Source organism: Clupea harengus, chromosome 1 (assembly GCF_900700415.2).
Source record: "Clupea harengus chromosome 1, Ch_v2.0.2, whole genome shotgun sequence".
In the NCBI taxonomy this organism is placed as follows: domain Eukaryota; kingdom Metazoa; phylum Chordata; class Actinopteri; order Clupeiformes; family Clupeidae; genus Clupea; species Clupea harengus.
Window position 1 is genome coordinate 20,986,535 of NC_045152.1, and position 6,508 is coordinate 20,993,042.

The 6,508-nt window shown below is 45.1% G+C and overlaps 1 long non-coding RNA gene across 1 annotated transcript; it reads left to right on the forward strand.

Moving 5' to 3' along the window:
• The first annotated feature begins 341 nt into the window (after positions 1-341).
• LOC116221166 lies at positions 342-3,704 on the forward strand. Its single transcript, XR_004164050.1, has 2 exons — positions 342-1,264; positions 2,726-3,704. It is a non-coding gene; the product is annotated as an uncharacterized LOC116221166 (long non-coding RNA).
• The last annotated feature ends 2,804 nt before the right edge of the window (positions 3,705-6,508 follow it).

The window sequence follows — 6,508 nt, forward strand, 5'->3', positions numbered from 1 at the left end:
ATTTCATGGCTTGATAACTTTGACTGCAAGCGAGGAGATTGCCATGTCCTTCCAAGAGCAATGTTTTCACTGAAGTCAGCCAGTTATCGCTCACCGGGAGAGAAAAAAAAATATTATTATGATAATTAAGTATAATTTAATCACACTTCAAACTTAATTAAGACCTCAACTAGACAGCGATGCACACAGTATTCCTGGATATGAAGCTGTTCTCTTTGGCCAGAAGGGACATACATGCTTGCCAAATGATCACATCCTAATGACTGCAGCTACAGGCGTATCTCATTACTGGAATTTGTGGCTCAACATTAACCCCACAGACACAAACAATGCGGGGGGGGGGGGGAGGGGAGGGACGCTCGTAAGCATGAAATCTACTTAAATTCGAAATAGACCATAGAATGGACTATATGATTCAACACAAGCCCACGGGACAGTTCTCGGACAGGCAGCAGTGAAATACCAGGAAGCTGCAGAAAACTCTTCACATGGAATAAACAGAGATGATTTGTATTTATGTTGGTGACTTGTGTAGAATTTTGAGTGCTAAAAATAAGAAGGAAGGAGGGGAATATGATTTGATAATTATGTGAAAGGTCTATGGTTTCCAGTGTAGTGCTACCCTTGGATATTGTACTAAGAATATATTCAACTCATAAGCCTAGTTAAAATATGTACACGTGGTCACTTTTAAGGGTGGACACTTTGCATTTGAATATCCGGATACACAGACCACTAAACAGGGTAGGCCTATTCCAAATGTATGGAAATACACAATGTCCAAAAAAAAATGGAGACGGCTTAACAGTGAGCCAATACATCGAGTCAGCAAACAGCTCTTACAGAGTTATTTTAGTTCGCATCCACCATTGAAACTAGCCCCTCGAGAGCTATTAAGTGAGCAGAATGCGAGTACCTGCCGGAGAATGATCTGATAGCCTTGGAGTTCGCTTAGGATTGGACCGAGCTCTGAGTGGTTTGCCATTTTGGCTTCGAGCAACAAAGAGAGGGGGATTTGATGGCAAAAGATGAACGGGAGACTGCGGGTGAGTTATGCAGGTGCTAGTGGAGACGCTGTGTGATAGATAGAAAGGGGGCAGCACGTCGTGTAAGCAGGAGATAAATACTCAGGGAGAAGAAAGGGAGGTCTCAGAGCGAGAGATAAAGAGTTCGGAAAAATAAACGAATGCTATGCGGGGCTTAAAAAACTAGGAGAGGAACATCAAAGCATCCTCGCTGCTAATCAAGGCTACAGCAGGGAGAGGTAGGTGGGGAGCAACTATCTTTAATGGCCCCATAACAAAACAAAACAAAAATGCCTTGAGTTAAACGCCGGCCGCAAACACAGCCCCGCGGGCCTTAGGGGAACTGTAGACGATCCGTTACCGCCGCTGAATTATCCTCTCCAATACTGCTGTTTATCCAGTGCAGTAAAAAGCCTCGTCTACCCGCCAGTTTCGTCTGACAGCGCTCGTCACTCACACCTCGTTTTAAACACGCTGTTTAACTGGACTCGTGATATGCGCGGCTGCAGGTTTTGTTTAAATACATTTGTGCTTGTTGTTCATTTATTCAAGCCACTCACTCAAGGAGAACGGCTCAGGTTCTAGTCATTTAACAACATGTGATGCAGTGACGTTGCCCCGCCAGTAGAGGGAACACCAGTCAATGAAGGCGTCTGATGAATTCATTCTTGTTGATGTGTGATTTCCTAAACCACGTCCGTTCCTCACCGTAATCTCACCCTTCGCTTCAAGTTTTTACATCAGATAAGAACTTCAGAACTTGGGAAAGTCTATCTCTCATTTTTTCTCTCTCTCACTGTCTCTCTCTCTCTCCATTTTAGCTGAGTGATATGATCTTATGTCTGGAATTTGAAGGATATATTTATACAGCCTCACGCCTCTTTCCTGCTGACACATTCTCACTGCCTCCGGGTACAATGGCTACACTGCAGGATGATACACCTTAGGCTCAAGCCTTGTTTGCGATACAGCCATGCGATTATCTAGACACACGAAGACTGTCCCTATCACTAAATATTCTCTCCTTTTCAAAGGATGCCTAAGCTCACTAAACTGCAACTCCTGTGCCCACTCACCTTTTGCCCACCCCTGGCCCTCCTGCCTGACAGCTGCACTGTGCAGGGGGGGGCTCTTATCCCACTGCTGCCCCTTCCCCTGAGTTGAGGTCTGAACTGAGCTGGTTAATCTCCTCTGGCTTAAGGCTCGAGCACACACTCATCCCATCCTCTGTCTTTCTCGCTCTGTCTGTGTAACACACACACACACACACACACACACACACACACACACATACACACACATACACACACATACACACACAGACACACACAGACACACACAGACACAGACACAGACACAAACAGCTACTCTTACCACCGACACTCAGACGTACATACACCCAGACTCACACTCTTACAGACACATTAACACCTGCAATTACTTTCCAGCTCTCCATGTCTCCTTCTTCTTCTCCCCTTCTCTGTCTCTTTCTCTCACTCTCTCTCTCACACTCTCTCTCTCTCTCTCTCTCTCTCTCTCTCTCTCTCTCTCTCTCTCTCTCTCACTCTGCCTCTCCCGTTTCCATCAGAGGTGCAGAGAATGAGGGTTAGGGAGTGTTCTTGAGAGTACACAGGCCCTCGACTGCTTTCATCTTGGAGCACAGTGCCTGTGTGGATGCGCTTCTCTCTCTCCTTATACAGGTGAGCCCAGGAGCCATCAGCAGTAAGGTGCATCAGAGGCCCTCGGAGCCGCCACCCCTTCCCCTGTCCTCCCTGGCCTCTCACCCCGCCATCTGGAGCTCTCACATGGAGTCAAGCCCCCCTGCACCTGAAGCCCCTGGCCTGGAGAATGGAGCACCACCTCTATCCCATTACTCTACCTGCTGCCAGCACACACACACACACACAGGAATACTTTCCTCTTGAAAGAAACAAAAAACTCACAACTTCTGGTCCCTGTGACAGCCTGGCCTTGGGATGCACCCATATTGCCTAGAAGCACTTGGCTAAACTCACACACACACACACACACACACACACACACAAACATAGAGACACACAGATACACCGAATTCCTCTAATGTATCAGCAATACCCAGGAAATAAAATTCCAGCCCGCGGTAATTAGGTGGGAGTGAGGCTACATGGTCACAGACAGATGCACGTTGCCATGGAAAGGGGCAAGGGTAGGCTTGTCTCATCCATTCGGTTGCTATGGTGAAGGACAGGCCTCTTTTGCCTCTCAAACTGGATGTACATTTCGGACACTGGGCCAGTCAGAGAACACGGAAACACACGGCTAGCTCAGCCGCTAGCACGGACCTCTGTTGGATGTTAACCAATGCTGTACAGCTTGGACTACCAGACACAGTATATATCTATGTAAAAACACATCAAGCCCCGGCAGTGGGTGTGAACAGAGATCTATCTATATGTGGGACATGTCGTGGAGATTGTTTTCAATCAGAGATTTTGGAAGGGTTTTGTTTTTCTTTTTTTCTCTCTTCTTTTTTTGAAAAAAAAAACCCAACAAAAAACAAACATTATTTACACATTCCCTTCTTCGGTGTCATGTTGATATAGTGTATGGATGATAATGGTGGCATTTATTGTGGTTTCTGACATTTGAAAAAAAAAAATAAAGTGGATGGGAGAAGTGTCCCCCTTTCTCTGGATCTGAGGAGAACCGGTTCCTGTTTCTGTGTCCTCTGAAGAGAGCAATTTTTTTGTAGTTTTCCTTGTACTTTTTCCTGTTATGATCCTCATCCTCTGGAGAACAGGTTCCTATGGTGTTCCTTATCCTCCAGAGAACAGGTTCCTATGGTATTCCTTATCCTCTAGAGAACAGGTTCCTGGAGCGTGCCTTATCCTCTAGAGAACAGGTTCCCATAGTGTGCTTTATCCTCTAGAGAAAAGGTTCCTATGGTGTGCCTTATCCTCTAGAGAACAGGTTCCTGTAGTGTGCCTTATCCTCTAGAGAACAGGTTCCTATGGTGTGCCTTATCCTCTAGAGAACAGGTTCCTGTAGTGTGCCTTATCCTCTATAGAACAGGTTCCTGTAGTGTGCCTTATCCTCTAAAGAACAGGTTCCTGTAGTGTGCCTTATCCTCTAAAGAGCAGGTTCCCATAGTGTGCCTTATCCTCTAGAGAAAAGGTTCCTATGGTGTGCCTTATCCTCTAGAGAAAAGGTTCCTATGGTGTGCCTTATCCTCCAGAGAACAGGTTCCTATAGTGTGCCTTATCCTCTAGAGAAAAGGTAATTGTCGACTGTAGTGAAGGTTCCTTCTTAGCATATATACAGTGCCCTCCACAATTATTGGCACCCCTAGTGAATATGAGCAAAACAGGCTGTTTATCCTCTTGGTCTTTCACTCAAAATATTCACAAAAATCTTACCTTTTCATTGAAGTAAAACTATTGAAAGAAACAAAAACTGTTGACATTAAATAAATATTTTTCCCCAAAACATGTGTGCCACAATTATTGGCACCCCTTAATTTAATGTTTTGTGCAGCCTCCCTTTGCCAAGATAACAGCTCTGAGTCTTCTCCTATAATGCGTGATGAGGTTGGTGAACATATGGCACGGGATCGGAGACCATTCCTACATGCAGTATCTCTCCAGATCCTTCAGATTCTGAGGTCAATGTTTGTAGACTCGGCTTCAGCTCATCCCACAGATTTTCTATGGGGTTTAGGTCGTGGGACTGTGATGGCCATGGCAAAACCTTTATTCTGCGGTCGGTGAACCATTTTTGTGTTGATTTTGAGGTGTGCTTCGGATCATTGACCTGCTGAAAGGTCCAACCACAGCCCATTTTAAGCTTACTGGAGGGGGCTGTTAGGTTTTCATTTAATATCTGCTGGTATTTGATGGAGTCCATGATACCATTTATCCTAACAAGATGTCCAGGGCCTTTGGAAGAAAAACAGCCCCACAACATCAAAGATCCGCCACCATTCTTCACATTGGGTATGGGGGTCTTTTCTGTATGGCTATCTTTCTGTCTATGCCAAACCCACCTTTGATGTTTGTTGCCAAAAAGCTTTATTTTGGTCTCATCTGACCATATAACTCGGCCCCATTGAAAGTCTGACTTACATTTGGCAAACTGTAGGCGCTTTAGTTTGTAGTTGATTGACAGCAGAGGCTTTTTTCTGGCAACCCTCCAAAACAACTTGTGGTGATGTAGGTGGTGTCTGATGGTAGTTTTGGAGACTTTCTGACCCCAAGACTCAACTCACCTCTACGATTCTCCAGCTGTGATCCTTGGAGATTCTTTTGCCAGACGAACCATCCTTCTCACGGTGCGTGGGGTCAATGTACACACATGTCCTCTTCCAGGCTGATTCTTAACATCTCCTGTCGCTTTAAACTTCTTAATTATTTCCATGATAGTGGAAATGGGTATTTTCAACTCTTTAGAGATTTTCTTGTGTCCATTTCTTGATTTGTGCAGCTCCACAACTTTCCGTCGCACATCGTCACTGTGTTCTTGGGTCTTTCCCATAGTGATGAATGACTAATGTAATTTGGCCTGTGTCACCTCATATTTGTACGCCAGTGGAACAGGAAGTCATGGTTGACCTCTTAAGAGTTCCTTATCAAACAGGTGAACTTAAAAATGTAAAACATGACTGGAAATATACTTTTTGGGGAAAAATATTTATTTAAATGTCAACAGTTTTTCTTTCTTTCAATAATTGTACTTCAATGAAAAGGTAAGATTTTTGTGAATATTTTGAGTGAAAGACCAAAAGGATAAACAGCAAAGACATATTTTTTTATAGCCTGTTTTGCTCATATTCACTAGGGGTGCCAATAATTGTGGAGGGCACTGTACAGTGTATATAAAGGACTGATGGTCAGTATTGTGCTTTCAGTGGTTTATTCCTGGATTGGAAAGCAGACAAACACATGAATGCCTTCACAAGCTCTTGATGACTGAAATACTGCAGGATATTTTCTTTCATGCGACTAATGAATTGCAGGGAGCGCTTTGCACAGTAGACCTACCCGCAGTGAAGTGTACTGCTTCTGCCTGCGTACGGCAACACCACAAGGACCAAAACATCTTCAGACCGGCAGCAGTACACCACAACTCCAAAGGTAGCTCCTAAACAACGAGGCGTTGTCCGAGGCCACACACGTGCGAAAGTCACGTGCACAATTATGCCGTCTTCCCTCTGTCTCTCCCTCTTTCTCCTACCTCCCACCCCCCCTTCTTCTTTCCCCACCCTTCTCTGTGATCCCTCTCTTTCTCTCGGTGTCTTGGCGACTGCTCGCTCACTCCTGCAGTCGCCGGCTCCTTTTTTTTAAGGACATAATTGACATTAAATCCGCCCGGCGTCGTAATTAAATCCCAGACAACTGTTAACGAGGGGGAGAGTTCAAACAGTCAGATCGTGCGAGATCCCTTTAAACAAGATCGATTACGCCATTGCTCCTGGCTTACGGTTAACCAAGCCACAACCCCCCCACCCC